The 19696-nt window shown below is 36.1% G+C and overlaps 1 long non-coding RNA gene across 1 annotated transcript; it reads right to left on the reverse strand.

The window, feature by feature from the left end:
• Positions 1 to 5196: 5196 nt before the first annotated feature.
• LOC145094465 (uncharacterized) lies at positions 5197 to 5672 on the reverse strand. The gene is made up of 2 exons (XR_013703365.1): positions 5509 to 5672; positions 5197 to 5410 (listed from the first exon to the last, which is right to left on the reverse strand). It is a non-coding gene; the product is annotated as an uncharacterized LOC145094465 (long non-coding RNA).
• Between the last annotated feature and the right edge of the window lie 14024 nt (positions 5673 to 19696).

Here is a 19696-nt window from a genome sequence, read left to right on the forward strand (position 1 = left end):
GTCAGCAACCTCTCTGAGGTACAATTTCCATTACCTAACGGTGCTAGATGTGAGACAGATAATGACTTTGGATTTGATGAACCCAACTCCTAATTTAGTGAAGATAGTGTTAGTGAATCATTAAGTGATGTTAGGGATGAGTCTGACGATAATGTGAATGAAACTCCGGTTGTGAGTAAAAGTCCAGACTTTATGAACGATATTAGAGACAAAGGAGGCGATGACATAGTAGATATTCAAGACAAAATTCATTTAGATTTTTGGAATGAATCTGAAAAGAAACTAAGGCTAGGAATGTTGTTTGAAAATAAGGATCAGGTAAAAAAGGCAGTAAGACTTTGGTCGATCGAGCAAAATAAAGATTTTAAGGTTTGTGAAAGTAAAAGGAGCTTGTATAACAGAGTGTAAAACTCTTGGCGGTGAATAAGGAAGTTCTAATATTGACCCATATACACCACAGTGTGCATGGTATGTTCGTCCAATGAAAAAGAAAAACCATCATATGTGGAAGATCACACGTTGGGTGGATTCAAACAATTGTTTAGGATCTTGTAGAAGCAATGACAACAGAAGTCTTAACTCTACAACTATAGCCTTCTACATCATCCACTCAATTGAAAAAGATATTGCTTATCTAGTGAAACATATACATGCAGATATTAAAAATATTCTAAATGTTGATGTTTCTTATTGGAAGGCATGGCATGGTAGGAGAAAAGCCATAGAGAACATTTATGGAACTTGGGAAAGTAACTTTGTAGAGTTATCTAAGTATATTTCAACTTTGAAAACTTCAAATCCTAATATCGTCGTGAAATGGTTTCATAATCCAAATGGCTCATCACATGTGGCAACATTTAAGTATATTTTTTGGGCTTTTGGACCTGCAATTAATGCATTTCATCTATGTCGACCTGTTATTTCCATTGATGCTTGTCATTTGAGAAGTTCGTTCAAGGGTAAGATGCCAACAATAATATATTATCGGTTTCTTATGACATTGTTGATGAGGAAACTACACATAGTTGGAGTTGGTTTTTGTATCAGTTTAGACATTTTGTTGCTCAAGACAGACAATTGTATGTTATTTTAAACAGACATCAAGGAATAATGCATGCAATGGCAAATCTATAGGAATGGAAAGAGCCATTGGGATACCATCAATTTTGTCTTCGACACATCAGAAGCAATCTCATGAAAAAGTACAAGAACGTGAGGCTTAAATCATTTTGGTGGGATGTTGGAAGCACCACACAAATAAGAAAGTTTTTAAAGTATAAGAAACAAATCAAAGAAACCAATCTTGAAGCCTGGTAGTATTTAGACCAAATTGATAAATGTCAGTGGTGTGTTTTTGATGATGAAAATCATCGATGGGGGTCGTTAACGACAAATGTATCCGAGAGTATGAATAATGTGCTACAAGGAGCAAGAAAACTACCTATTAGGGTGTGTATTGATCTTACATTCAATAGAACAGTGCAACTTTTTAGAAAAGATAGTGATGCTGCAATGAACTGCAATAGACCTCTACCATCATGTATGTGGCGTCTCTTTCGTAAACGTGACACTTCTGCACAAAGTCATACTTTAACTGAGTTCAACTATAATGAAGGTGCCTATAGAGTTGTCACCAAGTTATGAATAAATGAAAACGGAGGAAATACCCATACTATCAGTTATTATCAACATAAATGCACGTGTGGTAAGTGGCAGATGAAAAGATTCCCTTGTTCACATGCTCTTACAGTTTGTCGTTTTAGAGGGGATAACCCTTTTTTCCATTATCAATCTTGTTTACTCAACTGTGATGTACAAGCAACAATATAATGATGGGTTTTCACCACTTCATCATGTTGGTTTTTGGTTAGAGGTTGACTGGAGTATTCAAGCATATAACTCAAAATGTGATGTCGTTGAGGTCGGAGGCGTGCAAATCGATTTCATAACGAGATGGATGTTCACCATCCTGATGAACCTCATAAATGTGGACTATTCCATCAACCTGGTGGTCATAACATGAGAAATTGTTCAAATTCTCAACCAAGATTCAATGCAATGTGAACCATGTAACTTTTATTATTCTTGTAATTTTATGTTTAATTTAGTTTTTAGTTCTTCTTTAATTTCTTTTGTAGTTGTGTCTTTAATTATCTTGTAATTTCGTAATTTTGTAACATGCAATATATTCGATATTGGTATCAAGTAGAATGTGTTTATTAAAATATTCTAATGGTGTAAATCGCAATAACATAATAGACATATTTCAATTATATGTTTTTAATATATACAAATTTACATTTATTGTAAAAAAGCTAATATATATATATATATATATATATATATATATATATATATATATATATATATATATATTAGGGATAATTTCATTCATATCCTTGGAAACTCTAAATATTACTTCTATATCCTTATAAAATTTAAAATTACATATATATCCTTCTCAAACTATAAAACTCTCACATATATCCAAAGTGATAATTTAAGTAGGTTTAAATTAATAAAATATTAAAAAACTTATCCAAAAATTAAAATCATTTATGTTGTACTAAAATACCCTTCCCAAACAAAAGATTAGCAACATTAAACCACTTTAATTAAGAGTAAACCTAATTACGCTAATTCTTCCTTATCACAACTATGGAACTGTCGACGAAACATCGTCGACTAAACATTGTGCTTCTTTCTTCATGGCTATATTTCTTATCATTTAGATTAAGGCATTAAAATTTAAGGAATCGTTTCAAATTATGGCATTAAAGTTCCTACTAAAGTTTGAGGAATTGTTTCAAATTGTGGCATTAAAGTTTCCAGGTAATAGAAAGGAAAAAGCTTTGTATACTGAAGAATCTTGAACATTCAATTTTGTTTAATAGCAATTACATTCTCGTCTCAAGGGTTCTAAATAATGGTAAAAAAATTTAATAATAATATTCATTTTCCTCTTGAATAACATTCACAGTTGCATTCAATGTTGAACTAATGAAGATTGCAAAAGAAGAGAAGAATAACGACATGATGGAGAAGAAGAGGAGAAATACGATTGAATCATTAAAACTTGTTATCCTACTAGAAATGGTTTATTCCTAACTATTAATTTGAGAAGGGTATTTTAGTAAAACACATGCAATTTTTATTTTTGGATAAGTTTTATAATATTAGATTAATTTAATCCTAATTAAATTATCACTTTGGATATATGTGAGAGTTTTATAGTTTGAGAATGATATATGTAATTTTAAATTTTATAAGGATATAGAAGTAATATTTAGAGTTTCCAAGGATATGAATGAAATTATTCATATTTAAAAAGATATAAAACAAATATAACATATAACTTGTGAGGTTATTATAAAAGTTGAAGGGGCCAAAATGTAAAAGTGTATATTGGTACATTGATTTTTATGTGGGACCACAAAAAAACAACCTATTTTTGCAAATTGAATAAAAATCAACCTATTTTTACAAAAGGTTTCCATATTACCCATTTTTGCAAAAAACTCGTCAAACTCCAATGACCTACATGTTCCCTAAAATAGAGAACGACATATAATTTGGCTGTTATCAGATAGAATTAATAACCTGATTATAAGCAACTACGTTAATGATAACATGTTACGTCCAAAAGTAAAAGACGATTACAATCAGAAATTTCCTGTTTGATAAATGTAAGTAAAGCATTGTCCAATTGTTTTTAATCCCATATGATCACCATACTAAGATTATCTATCTTAAATTTTATGTTTGCTAAAAACCAACTTTCTTGTAGTAACATGGAACATTTTGTTAAAATGGTTTGGAAAATTATTAAATAATATGGAATACGTACTAGTATGGTATAGTACAATTGGTATAATCCAAAATGACCACACTAAGATTATCTCAAATATTCATATTCACGGTACTTTCTGTATGCAAACATAACAGTGATACCAAAGAGAATTTTATCTTTGGATGCTCCAAAAGGTATAAGATGCGGAGTATCCAAATTAAATTCATAGAAATTTTCGAAAATTGATTCTGTTGATAGTTTGGCATTCTGGACTTTGTAGCAACTAGATGCCTATATATACCCATATTCGTTTTGTATGGAAACTCAACTTATTGAGCTTCTCCCCAAATTTTCTTCGATACTCGTGTTCTCTGCCATCAAATAGTTTTAATTAATTACGAAGTTAGATTTTCATTGTGATCATGGGCATACACAGATTTCCAAAAATCTTGCGTGGCAAGCTGGGAATAATGCCAAGATATCATTCAGCCTCAGCAACCATTAATGATGTACCAAAAGGCTGTATCACAGTATATGTTGGTGAAGGCACAAACAAGAGATTTATAATTCCCATAACATACCTAGAACATCCTTCTTTTCAGACCTTGCTGAAGCTATCGGAAGAAGAGTTTGGATATGATCATCCTATGGGAGGTCTAACGCTCCCATGCAAAGAAGAGACCTTCATTGAACTCACACATGATATAGCAGAATTTGTTGAAAGAAGATGACTTAATTACTTTGTGTTGTCATCGTAAACAACTAGAAGTTTTGACTTTTGGGCTTTGTAATTACCAGGCATCTTGGCAGAAGTATATTAATCTCTAGCTAGCTAGATTACATTGCTATATATCTATGGGTTGAAATTTGAAAAGAGGATTCCTTTATTTCCCCCTGTTATATATTGTCCAATAGGCAACATTGGCTAGCGATTGCCCATCAATCTTTCCATCCCCCACGTCACGTTAAAAGTTGCAAGAAAATTGTGGTTTAATACACGAGCTCTTGTGGAAGAAGATGCCTTGATCTGATTGTGAAAATTGCAACACAAGCCTTTTTAATGCGTTGCTATTATAGCGATAGCACCAATAAATTTGATACTAGTGCTCATACACGCTTTATGCTTGGGTATTCAAACCTATATAAGGATATAAACCTAGCATTTTACCAGTAGTGTTATTAGTCATCTTAATTTCAATGGCTATTTTTAATTGGGGTGATATGAATGAAACACTTCACGACGTTGACCGAAATATTGTACAAGTAAAAAAGGTATGCACACAGACACGAGATTATATGTTCAGAGATTGAGAAATCTGTTTTTTATAGGTTTAATAAGAAATTAATAAATGGAAACGAATTTGCCAATTTTGTTTAACACCTAAATGTAGAGGTACACAAACAGGTTCTTTTTGGAAATTGGATCGGTTTTAATACCAGTTGGGTTTAAGTCAACAAACTCAAAACCGGTTTAAGCTGAAACCTGATCAGATTGAAACTGTATACAAACCGGATCAAAACCCCACTTGTGATGCACTAAATCCGCCACTGTTTGTGTCTTGATTCTCGTTACAGGGGACATAAAGAAGAAGAAATCCCACTCTAATGTGCTTTCTGCAGCTACTTGAATATAAACAATACACAAAACACAAAGTTTAAAAAGACACATAAAGCTGAAAATAGCTAAGTTAAAAACACACAGGGGACAAAAAAGTTACCTGGGAAAAAAACTACCCTCACTTGGATTTTCTGAATTTGCTGTTTGTTGCCAAGATTGCTGTGGGGAGTGTTTTCCTTATATTGACCATTTTACCCTCACTTGGAGTTTCTGGTGTCCTGATATTTTGGTGCCTCGGCTTGAAGTTTGCTTACAATAGAAACTAGAAAGTATATTAACCTCCATGCATGTTGCTTATTATATTAACCTCCATGCTAAATATTTATGCATCAAAGCATGTTTCTGTCAAACCGGTCCCAAACCTATTTTAATGGATAGAACTTTAAACAGGTCCAAACCGACAGTAGGTCTGTTTCAAACCGAACCGATTTCATCCAAACGGGTTTCGGATCATGGTGTCTTTTGTCTAGTTAGCATGTTTGGGATTACTTCTCAAAGTATTTATTGGCTTTTCGAAAAATTAGGAAATCATAGTTTCTTGGAAAAACCCTTTTTTGCCTATAAAGTTTGTGTTTTTGCAAAACAATTTGTTAACTTATTGGCTTTTTGAAAACCCAATAAGCTAATAATTCATTTTAAAAAGAACTCCCGAACACCCACTTGGTAAAGGCGTTTTTCTTTCATCTAGACAAACATAAAGTTCGATTCCTCTTATTACCACTTTTTAAGATACTAACCCAAAAGACTAATAATAACACAATATTTCATAAGATATAATAGTAAAACAAAAATAACAATTTAATGTCCGCCTTTTGGTTCATAATTTTTTTTCTAAAACATTTTAAATTCTAAAATAATTGATTTAAAAAAGAAAATATAGTAAGTTATTCAACAAAATATGTTGTCTCTTGAATCGGTAATATTTGGCTTAATAAATAGTTTTGTTTTTATACAAATATGTCACCGTTATAAAATATGACAAAATATATAAAACTTTTAATAGATAAATTTAAAAGGTCAAAACAATTATTTTATTTTTTAGGAAAATTGTTAGTGTAGCCCAACTATCTTTCGTATATTATTTTAAATGGTCCATCGTGACTATTTTTTGCATTTAAAGGACTTGTACTTGTAATTTTATGGTTTAAAAGGTCACATTTTAACATTTGAAAGGTTCAACTGGTGATAACCATCCTACTAGGATCTTTGTTTATGCCACGTCATTGCCAAGTAGATTAAAGATGTCATGCCATTGCCACATGTGCGTGAGTAGATTAAAGATGCCATGTCTTTGCCACATGCAATAGAGATCAGATAAACCTTTGAGTAAAAGACTCAACCCTAGAAGGGTTGGACTCAAACGAGAGCTTCGCAATAGGGCTAAATCCATCACTCTGAGATTATTTAACATGTGCAACATGTGACTTAGCATATTCATTTAGTAGCTGATCCACATCACTAAGAGTCTCATAAAGCACAAAGTAAGCGACATTCGCGCAACGGAAAAATATAATCAACGCATTACTAATCAATCCATTCTATCCAATTATTTGAAAACCATAATAGCATGCAATTCTAAAAGCTCACAATCAGGCATATAAAGACATCTCTCCTAACATGAAATCCTGAGCAGATCCTTAGCAAAAATGTGGCAGTTTTGATAAAAGTTTGTAGAAATGGAGCTCTTTTAATTGTTTTTGTAGAAATGGGTTCTTGGCCCATAAACTCAATACGTAAATGAAAGGAGCCCTTACAAACTTACAACATTGGTCCTTTGTCTTTTAAAATATGTTAAAATTTTATCCTTTTATATTTTTGGAAGATGAGCATGATTCGAAGTTGTAACTTCAGATTTGGACACCTCCAGGCCCCTTAAGTCTAAAGACTTAAGCTTTATCAAGCTTTGGCCATCCTCCATACCCTAAACCTCTTATTTAGCTTAGTATTGGTGTTTTGATCCCTTTGATGCCTTACATGCACGTAAAGTTAGCAACTTTACGTGGTATCTTAGTCCTAAGAGGCTAGATTTGTAGTTTGGGGCCTTAGAGTCGACTGGAAAGGACTAAACACGTTAAGATAGGAAAACTAAACGAGTTGCTTAGCCAACTCGACGAGTTGGATAGGATTTACCCGCCTTCTGGATATTGATTGAACTCGACAAGTGGGTGAGATGACTCGGCGAGTTGATTAGGGTTTTCCCGGTCTTCTGAACACCGAAGAACTCGACGAGTTGTCCCGAGTTTTTCACGACCTTCTGAGATATGAAGGTACTCGACGAGTAAGTAGAAGAACTCGACGAGTTGGGTCAACATGGACTGTTGACCTTGACTGTTGACTTTAACTTTGACCATGGTTGACCAAGTTTGACTTCTGGGGTTATTTTGGTAATTTGGGATTCTAATGGAATCAGTTATATGGTGGTCACATGCAGTTGAGTTTGGAGCTATGAGTTGAGATTCGATTTATCGGTTCAGCACTACTTGAGAGGTGAGTTTTCCTCACTATACTAACAGGGTCGAAGGCACCAATGACAACCCTTTTGGATTGTTATCCTGGTTATCGCATGATGATATGCTTACTGATCTGTTAGATCTGTATCCTGGTATATAGGATGATGTTATGTTTAGTGACCTGTTAGGTCGGTATCCTGGTATATAAGATGATGCTATGATTAGTGATCTGTTAGATTGGTTTGACTGTTTGTACATGCTAGCATTTTATTATTTATGTGTTGATTGTATACTTGGGGGGTGGGTTCAGGCGGTCCTGCTTTGTGCTGTAGGCCAAGATACCCAGGGCGGTCCGGATAGACTAAAGGCCCAATGGGGCATACCAGTCAGGCCGAAGGCCCGGAGAACGGTCAAGGCATGCTGAAGGCTTGGTAGGGCGGACCAAACATGTTGAAGTTTTTGAGAGTGGGTCAGATAGACTAAAGACACGATGAGGGCGGTCCAGTCATATTGTAGACTCTATACACATGTTATTTGTTATGATATCTTTCTGGTTTGTATGGCGTTGGTATTTTGGGGGAACTCACTAAGCTTCGGGCTTTATAGTTTTTAATTTTGTTTCAGGTACTTTGGATGATCGCGGGAAGGCAAAGGCTTGATCGTGCACCTCCTCACATTTTATGATTTTGATTTTCTGGGATACTCTGATATGAAATTATTTTGAAAACATTTTGTAATAAATAATGGTTTTTGGATGCTTGAAAAAGTTTTAATTTTTTATGAATTTGATGGATGTTACACATAATACCCATATCCAAAATGGGTTAAATCTTTTCCTCCCCAAGGCCCGAAGCCTTATGATAACAAATGATCGGGTCACGGCTGCGAATAATGAAGCGATTCAAAACCCAGTGTTACAATTTCTTTCTTAAGTTGCATGACCATTTGACGTGCAGGATGTTGAACTCGGTGATCGCCAAGAAATGGAAAATTTAGGAGATGTAGAATTTTATTTTAGGCTTTTAATTAATTTTTCAGGATTTATATAACTATTGTCTTTAAATTGTAATTGTAGTTCTATGAATTTATTTACCATTTCTAGTAGTTTACTTTTTTTATGAAATTTTTTTAATTTTGGTTTTATTTTGTTTTTAAATTAGTAATTGTTTAATTATTTTTTTAACAAAATTAAATAAATTATGTGGGTTAGGAGGCATGAAAAGAATGAATTTACAAAAGTTATAGGATGACTACCGGGATGGAAATGAGACAAGTCAGGGGAGGCTTATTTATGGTTAACATGTTGCCTTTGATTAACTCACTACAAAACATAATTCTAAGTTTCTAACCATTCCAAATCTTACCTTTGTTTGTTTGCTGTTTGAAGATGGAAATCCTACCATGTTCGTATTGAATTTTATCATGGTGGGAAGTTCACCAAAATTTGAAGTATCATATATATTGATGGGTTTGTGAGATATTACGTTAACTTGGTAGACATAGATGAATTCTCTTGAATGGACTAGACTCTATTGTGACAAAGTACTTAACTTACATTGCTCCACCTGTCATCTACTACCGCATTTATTTTCCCAATGGAGACTAAGATTTTGGACTTCGTGTATTATCTGATGATAATGATGTGTGTAATCTTGCTTGGTACGCAAGTGTGAACAAACTTATCGAAGTCTATAAAAATATTAACTTGCACACTAAAAGGGTTTCGTTTTAATGTAAGTATTAGGTTATCCGGTATGGTGCTCCAAACCACGCGTGAGATCATATGTGGCAACCCAGAAGACGCGTGAGCACCGCCCCAAGCACCGATGGGATTGGCTGTAGAGTGGTCATGGAGACGGACGAAGACGATGCATTTGATTGGTTAGGCAATCTGGTCCCACACATTTTCTCTATTTCTCTCTTTTCTTTTTGCCTCTTCACTACCTATCCATCCACATGTGAACACCATTTCCACAACCTAGTGGATTAGTTGTGGAATGGTAAATTACCTACGTGGCCTCATCTTCATTCATACATCACGCGTGAGGATACCCCTCATATAGCACCCGGTTCCTGGTATGCATTTCATTCAAGTGTTTTTCATGATTTGGACTAAGACTGGGTGAGTTGATGGACAACTCGTCGAGTAGTAGCGACTTAGACCCGGGGGTTAGGTGGCGAACTTGTCGAGTCGGCGGCATGTCTCGACGAGTAGACTCTGGTTGGACAAAACTCTAATCCAAGGGTTTGCACCCTATTTAAATGTCTTATTCAGCCTCCCTCATCCCTTATGCTCTCAGAACCCCCTCGCATCAAACCCTAATCGTTCTTGGTGAAGATCTAAGGCCTTTTGGTGATTCTTGGTGGTTTGTGGTGGCAAGAAGGAAGGAGAAGCTTAAGGAATCAAGAGGTTGGCCAGATGAGTCGAACTTGTGCATCATCTACAGTTCTTGGAAGGTATAAAGTCGACACCTTGCTCCTTCTTGTATTAGATCCCTTTTGGGGAGATTTAGGGCTTTTATAAGCCATTCTTGGTGACCAACCATGATTGCAAGCATGGTGGGAGTTAAGGTTTCAGATCTAGGCTCATTAAAGGGTTAGAAGGCAGAAAGGGACTGCCTTTGCACCCATGGAAAGCCCCATGCAACTCAAGATCTTCTTTTAGGGTCTTTTTAGCTCATAATCCCATGCACACACGTAAAGTTCATAACTTTACGTGCTAGATCAATCTTAGGAGCCTAGATCTATCATTTGGTCAAGTGTTGTACATCAGAAATCGAGAAATGAGACTTGGACAACCTCGACTCGGCGAGTTGTTCTTGGGACACAGTGAGTCTGAGGCTTGACTTCCCTTTTCTGTTAGGGTTCAAAGGAACCAAGTGAGTGTTAGAATGGCCTTAGAAGGGTCCGGGGAAGTGACCCAAAGCATTGGACTTAGCCATAGACCTGGAGTTCATAGGACTCGACGAGTGCATGAGCAGAATCGGCAAGTCCAAGGCAATCTCCCAACTATTGAAGATGAACTCGACAAGTTGTTCATACAACTCGGCGAGTCAAGGTCAGGACTTGTTTGTAGGACAAGTATGAAGTCGACGAGTTGTTCATGCAACTCGACGAGTCGGATGAAGGTTCATTCAAGGTTGTTTTAGAAGGAGAACTCATCGAGTCATTGCTAAACTCGATGAGCAGAAGCGTGAAGAAGGACAGATGAAGGGTAGGGACTCGACGAGTTGGAGGCCTAACTTGGTGAGTTAGGTCAACTAGAAGTTGACTTTGACTTTGACTTTCACTTGGTAAGGGGTAGAATAGTCATTTTACCCTAAGAATAGTTATCAGTGTCTGACTAAGTGTTTTATGGGAATTATAGCTGTAGGATCACCGGAGCAGTAGTCAGACATCTGTCGATCAGCTTTTTAGCAGTCAGCCTTACGAGGTGAGTTACCTTCCAGTAGGGGTGGGTCTAAGGCACCAATGTTGGCCCACCAGTATGTGATTATGGTTGAGATGGTTATCTTTGTGATAATTGTCTAGTTGTTATATCTGTGTTGAGAATGTGTTTAGTAGTAGTAGGGCACGCTAGGGGTGGATAAAACCCATGCATGTATAGTAGTATGATTATGATATGTCATTATGTGACTCAGTATGCTTATGTATGTTATTGTGAAACCAATATGTTATGACCTGTAATATGTAATAGGGATAGGGGTGAAATAGTCCCCAGATACCGGTTGAAAGATACCGAAGGGGAGGTTAGTTCCCAGGTACCGGTTGAAAGATACCAAAGGGGAGAGTAGCTCCCCGGTTACCGGTTGAAAGATACCGAAGGGAAGGATAGTTCTCGGTTACCGGTTGAAAGATACCGAAGGGGAGGGTAGCTCTTGGTTACCAGTTGTAAGATACTGAAGGGGAAGGTAGCTCCCAGTTACCGGTTGAAAGATACCGAAGGGGAGGTTAGCTCCCGGTTACCGGTTGAAAGATACCGATGATTATGTGCTATAGGTATGATGGGGGAATTCACTAAGCTTCGTGCTTACAATTTCAGTTTTGGTTTCAGGTACCTCTTCGTCCAAGGGGAAGGAGCCGGTGGTGTAGCAGCGCATCACACACACACACATGTTTTCCGCATGGAGCTTCCTGGGAATGTACTCTGATTTATTTTCCTTTTGACAAATGGTTTTTATGGGGACATGTTTTGGATTATCGACACATTGATTGTGACATGAAATATCATTATGAAAGTTTTTATTACGATGGTTTTATGTTACAATTTATTTAAAAATGAAATTTTTGGCCTTGAATTTTGGGATGTTACACCTCAGCCTTATAGTCTTTGCATCTTTATAAGTCATAAGCTGTTTTAAAATTTAGGAAAATGTTCTGTATGAAAAATGACTTTTTGAGGGTGACAAAGAAAACTATTTCCAAAAGTGTTTATTAGTTTCGTTGTATTGTAGTCTGTCTCTATAGTCTTTATAGGTATCTACTACCTTGAGTGTAAGAGCAACCACACCGGTGCATGTTTAAGATCTTGCAAAAAAAATGTCAACTCAATATAAGTCATTAGTGTTAGGAAAGAGAAATTTGTGGGCCTATCTAACATAACAATATTTGATTGGTTATAGTATTTAAATATGATTGTTATATTAAAATAATAATATAAAATCACTTACAAGACTTACAAGTCTTGCAGATATAGAAAGAAGAAATCCAAATGGCATTAAAAACTAGCTTAGTGGCATTGCAATTTGTTTTTGAAAGACCCGATGTGGAGGGTCTAATGTTCGTTGCTAGCCTATAGCAACGAAATTTGGTCAATTAGATACTATATACTCCCTCCGTCCCAAAATTATTGTCCATGTTTGACTTTTGAAGTTTTTGCATGTCAACTTTGACCATAAATAACTTTATTTGTATGATATAATTGTTGATGAAACTTATAACAATGAAAATACATTTAAAAAACAATCTATTCATATATCTTGCATAAAAAATTATATAACAAAAATTAAATTATTTAAGGTCAAAGTTGAACAAAAGAGACTTAAAACGTCAAACGTGGACAATAATTTTGAAACGAAGGGAGTAATTCTTACACTAATCTGCGTAATTTTTAAATCTTTTTTGATGGATTAACCATGGCCTTATAACCTTAGCTAATCGGTTAGGTGGGCTTTAGAAGTCAATTATTAGTATTTGTGTGAGACCCATCGCTAACCTGTCACTAATGTTGCAGATATTAATGACATCCAGTTAAATTAATCGCAACAATAAGCCAATAAAAGAATAGAACCAATAACATTTAAACAATTCTAGTTAATTGTGTTAGAACTAAGCCTGCACAGATGGGCGCCAAAACACAACACACAATTGCTGTCAAAAGATGATAAACAAAACAGTGGTGTCTGGGACTAACTTTCTATGTTTTTCCATTGCACACTACCAACGATTACAAGAGTTTAAATGCTAAAAAGATACCAAAAAACTAGGACCATTACTACCACCTATTCAGTAACAAAACATTATTTATTTGACCCCTAAAACTATGCAATACCAAAGCAAAAACACTAAACAAATAAGACTAAAATACCCCTAAATAAAACATGTGGCTTTGACCTAATTCTGATTAACACCAACAAATGTGAATTCATATAGTATATTAGCGGTCTCCAACTAACTTTTCCATAGGCCAAGCCTAGAATGGATTCCCTTAAACAGAATGTAACATAACACGAATATTCACATTAACGGTAGATTTTGTTTAGCAACACAACTACAATATCAAGGAGATTTTATCATTGAATATATAAACCGCAAATGTTAGATTCTTGATCTCTTGTATCATCTGGTTGTAGATATGCTCTGTTGATTTTGATGTACTTAAATTCCCTTTAACAATTTCATCATCTTCATTTTCTACTTATCTAGAGGCCTATTTACAAGAGATTTTGTTTTGAATGAAGCCTCAAGTTCTTGAACTTCTCGTTGAAGAGATGAAACTGTGTCAAACTCCAATGACCTACATGTTCCCCAAAATAGAGAATGACATATAATTTGGTTGTTATCTGATAGAATTAATAACCTGATTATAGGCAACTACGTTAATGATAACATGTTACATCCGAAAGTAAAAGACGATTACAATAAAAAATTTCCTGTTTGATAAATGTAAGTAGAGCATTGTCCAATTGTTTTTATTCCCATATGATCACCACACTAAGATTATCTATCTTAAATTTTATGTTTGCTAAAAACCAATTAACTTTCTTTTAGTGACATGGGAACATTTTGTTAAAATGGTTTGGAAAATTATTAAATAATATGGAATACCTACTAGTATGGTATAGTACAATTGGTATAATCCAAAATGGCCACACTAAGATTATCTCAATTATTCATATTCATGTTGCTTTCCGTATGCAAACACAACTGTGATACCAAAGGGAATTTATCTTTGGATACACCAAAAGGTATAAGATGCGGAGTATCCAAATTAAATTGATAGAAATGTATGAAAATCGATTATGTTCATAGTTTCGCATTCTGGACTTTGTAGCAACTAGATGCCTATATATACCCATATTCGTTTTGTATGGAAACTCAACTTATTGAGCTTCTCCCCAATTTTTATTCAATACTCGTGCTCTCTGCCATCAAATAGTTTTAATTTCGAAGTTAGACTGTCATTGTGATCATGGGCATACACAGATTTCCAAAAATCTTGTGTGGCAAGCTGGGAATGGCAAGATATGATTCAGCCTCAGCAACCATTGATGTACCAAAAGGCTGTATCACAGTATATGTTGGTGAAGGCACAAACAAGAGATTTATAATTCCCATAACATACCTAGAACATCCTTCTTTTCAGACCTTGCTGAAGCTATCGGAAGAAGAGTTTGGATATGATCATCCTATGGGAGGTCTAACGCCCCCATGCAAAGAAGAGACCTTCATTGAACTCACACATGATATAGCAGAATTTGTTGAAAGAAGATGATTTAATTTGCGTTGTCATCGTAAACAACTAGAAGCTTTGATTTTTGGGCCTTGTAATTACCAAGCATCTTGGCAAAAGTATATTAATTTCTAGCTAGCTAGATTACATTGCTATATATCTATGGGTTGAAATTTGAAAAGAGGATTCCTTTATTTCCCCCTGTTATATATTGTCCAAGAGGCAACATTGGCTAGCGATTGCCCATCAATCTTTCCATCCCCCACGTCACGTAAAAAGTTGCAAGAAAATTGTGGTTTAATACACGAGCTTTTGTGGAAGAAGATGCCTTGATCTGATTATTAAAATTGCAACACAAGCCTTTTTAAGGCGTTGCTACTTTAGAGATAGCACCACTAAATTTGATACTAGTGCTCATAAACGCTTTATGATTGGGTATTCAAACCTATATAAGGATATAAACCTAGCATTTTACACAGATAGAAGTTTCAGTATGAATCTCGGTTCACTTTCACATGGAATAAAATTTATTACCAGTAGTGTTATTAGTAATCTTAATTTCAATGGCTATTTTTAATTGGGGTGATATGATTGAAACACTTCACGACGTTGACCAAAATATTGTACGTGTAAAAAAAGTATGCACTCAGACACGAGATTAGATGTTCAGAGATTGAGACATCTGTTTTTTATAGGTTTAATAAGAAATAAATGGAAACGAATTTGCCAATTTTGTTTAACACCTAAATGTAGAGGTACACAAACAGGTTCTTTTTGGAAATTGGATCGGTTTTATAACCAGTTGGGTTTAAGTCAACAAAGTCAAAACCACTTGAGGCTAAAACCTGATCAGATTGAAAGTGTATACAAACCAGATTGACACTGGTTTGGAAAAACCGGTCAGATTGAGTTTTTTTTTTTTTTTTTTTTTTTTTTGTCTATGGCCCACTTTGTGTCTTGATTCTCGGTAGAGGGGACAAAAAGAAGAAGTTATCCCACTATATTATTTATGTATAATGTGCTTTCTGCAGCTACTTGAATTTAAACAATACATACATAAAACACAAAGTTTAACAAGACACATAAAGCTAAATTTGATGTTTTGGTGCCTCTACTTGAAGTTTGCTTACAATAGAAAGTATATTAACCTCCTTGTTGCTTATTATATTAACCTCCATGCTAAATATTTATGCATCAAATCATGTTTCTGTAAAACCGGTCCCAAACCGATGGATAGAGCTGTTTCAAACCTAACCGATTTCACCTAAACCCGTTTCAGATCATGAATTGTTTTTGGTGCACATATAATACCAAAAGGCTAACTATACTCCCACTAGCCTTAACATATACACATGACTCATCATCGCTGCTAGAAAAACCAAACTCTTTGACTTTCTCATCAAAACAAAGATACCATCTGTGAGATGTTTGTTTCAATCCATAGATGGATTTCTCAAGCTTACACACTCTATTAGGGTGTTTTGCATCGACAAAACCCTCTGACTGATTCATGTAAACATCCTTGGCCAACTTTCCATTAAGGAAAGCGGTTTTGACATCCATTTGCCATATTTCATAATCATGAATGCAACTATGGCTAGCATAACCCTAATAGACTTAATCTTCGCTACTGGTGAGAAGGTCTCATCATAGTCAACTCTCGGAGTTTGAGTAAAGCCCTTCGCAACCAGTCGCGCTTTATAAGTGTGTACATTCCCATCCATGTCGGTCTTCTTCTTGAAGATCCATTTGCACCCGGCCGTCTTACGACCCGGTACATTGTCAACCAAGTTCCAAACTTGATTGTCATACTTGGACTGAATCTCGCTGTCCATGGCCTATTTCCATTTGGCAGACTCAGGGCCTGCCATGGCTTCCTTAAAGTTGTTAGGATCATCCAAATTTACCAGTGTACTATCACTGGTAAATGCATCACCTTCCACAGTAATATGAAAACCATAGTAATGCTCAAGTGGATTCCTAACTCTTGTGGAACGCCTTAGAGGTACGGACTCATCAACAGTAGTTTCCTCCTCAGGTTGATTGCTGGGGTTTGAGGTTCCTTCACTGCTCGACTCTTGAAGTTCTTTAAGGTCAATTTGCCTCCCACTGTTTCCTTGGCTTATAAACTCTCTCTCTCTCTCTCAAAGACCCCTCTCCTTGCCACAAAGACCACATTCTCACTGGCTCTGTAAAAGAGGTAACCAAAGGATTTATGTGGGTAGCCGATGAAAATATACTGCTCACTACGAGATTCGAGTTTGTCCTGAGTCTCACGTCTCACGAAAGCCTCACAACCACAAATCTTGTTGTGGTCTAAATTAGGAACTTTCCCAGTCCACATCTCGTGAGGTGTTTTGGCAACCTTCTTGGTAGGGACTAGATTTAGGATATGAGCAACAGTCTCTAAGGCATACCCCCATAATGAGATTGGTAACGAAGCTCAACTAATCATGGAACGAACCATGTCCAACAAGGTTCGATTGCGCCTCTCAGACACACCATTAAGCTGTGGTGTTCTGGGAGGTGTCAATTGTGAAACAATTCCACATTCCTTAAGATAGTCAAGGAACTCTGTACTAAGATACTCTCCTTCTCGATCGGATCGAAGCATCTTAATGTTCCTGCCCAGCTGATTCTCCACTTCCTGTTTAAACTCCTTGAACTTTTCGAAAGTTTCTGACTTATGCTTGATTAAGTAGACATAACCATATCTACTGTAATCATCGGTAAAAGTCACATAGAAGCGGTTAGCATCCTTTGTGGCAGTTCTGAAGGGTCCACATACATCTATGTGTATGAGGTCCAAAAAACCTTCAACCCTAGCACAAGTACCAGTGAAGGGTGACTTTGTCATTTTTCCAAGCAAACAAGACCTGCAACTATCATCTAACCTTAAGTCAAATGACTCCAAGACTCCAGCCTTCTAGAGTTGGCCTATGCGCTTCTTGTTAACATGTCCAAGACGACAATGCCACAAGGATGCTTTATCCAAACTAATGGAAGAATCGATATGCAATACATTATTTCCTAAGTTATCTACAACCGACACAATTTCATATACACCATCACAAGGTAATGCATTAAAATAAAGAACATTATTATAAAAAGCATTAATACCACCACATTCATTATCAAATGAAAAAGTAAATCCTTGTTTGTACAAACCGTGGAAAGAAATAATATTTCTCATCATTTCGGACGAGTAACAACACTTATTCAAATCTAACACTAACCTACTACTTAGCAACAAAAAATAAACTCCAATCTTGGTGACAGGTGAAGCTTTCCTATTCCCCATGATCAAGTTTATCTTTCCGTGCTCCACATCATCACTTCTTCTTAGACCCTGCAAATCAGAACATATATGAATACCACAACCTGTATCAAGGACCCAAGAATTAGTATGCAGTGAGTTATTAGACAATATAGTGTAAATACCTGCATGGGTAGGTTTGACCTTCCCATCCTTAACATCTTGCAGGTACTTGGGGCAGTTTCTTTTCCAGTGCCCCTTTTCCTGACAATAGAAGCATTGACCTTTCTTTGGGTTGGAAGAAGGAGTGACAGAACCACCTTTGGTTCCACTTGAAGAGGAGCCAACAATAGACTTTCCCTTAGTACCCTTCGAAGGTGTCTTCCTCTTCTTCCCTCTACTTTGCTTGATTTCCAGAACAGGGGTGGTGTTAAGAGTATGAGTAGTAACAACCGATTTACATTTGAGACCAGTTTCGACAGTCTTCAAAAGTCCTTGAAGCTTGCTGAGTGTGACCTCCTCCTTGTTCATGTGATAGGTCATTCGGAATTGATCATAACAAGTAGGTAAGGAGTGCAGTATGATGTCAATAGCCAACTCCTCGGGGAAGTTCACATTCAACTTCAGCAAATGGTCCACAAACCTTTGCATTTTATGTATGTGGCCCGTGATAGATTCACCATCCTTCATTCGGGTTGTTATCATGGAAGAGATGATTTCATACCTCTCTTGACCAACACTCTGATGGTAGCGGTCCATCAAGTCCATGTGCATCTCAAAAGGGTAAAAGTCCTCATAGGACTTCTGGAGTTCAGGTTTCATTGTGGCCAACATGAGACATGCCACCTTGGTAGCATCTCTCTCATGTGCCCTAAAGTCAGCGATCTCCTTTGGAGTAGTAGTAGACTCATCAATTTCTTTCAGCGCCTTGTCGAGGACATATTCCTTGTCCTCGTAACGCGTGACCATCCTGATGTTCCTGATCCAATCATTAAAGTTTGAACCATCAAAGATGACTCTCCCATAGAGGTTCATGAGAGAGAAGGTGTCGGTAAGGTTTGAGCTAGAAGCAGCATTGTTGGAAGACATCTGGAGATAAGAAAGACAAGTTTAGATTAGATATAGGATCCTTAATAAGACACCCAAATGTAATATTAAGGCTAGGACCCAACACAATACTTTATAACTTGAAAGAGGGATGTCGTAATCCAAGCTATAAAATATTTGAAGGTAGGCGAATGACGAATCACCAATTTCCACGATGAGAAACGAAATAAATTATTAGGTTTTAATTGGATTGAAATTCCTAGATCTTTTGAGATTCATTGAACTTTTCAATGGCATGTTTAAATCTCTATTATGCCCTCTCAAGTTTGTGACTGGGATGCCGAGGATCACAAACTTGGTGTGAATAACAATGCAAATTAACTTGGTACCCTTAATCTTTATCACCTAATCAATGTGTCGGTTACACACACGCGCTCCACCGATATATGATAAACATTAAGTCACCCTTTGCCACTCTTACTAGTCCATGTTAGTGTGTCGGTTACCCACACATGCTCCACCAATGACTTGGTAAGGTACAAAGTGTAATTTTCATGGGATAGCACCAAATTCACATTTTCCT

This window comes from Lactuca serriola, chromosome 3, assembly GCF_051521515.1.
Source record: "Lactuca serriola cultivar US96UC23 chromosome 3, Lser_US96UC23_V15, whole genome shotgun sequence".
NCBI lineage: Eukaryota > Viridiplantae > Streptophyta > Magnoliopsida > Asterales > Asteraceae > Lactuca > Lactuca serriola.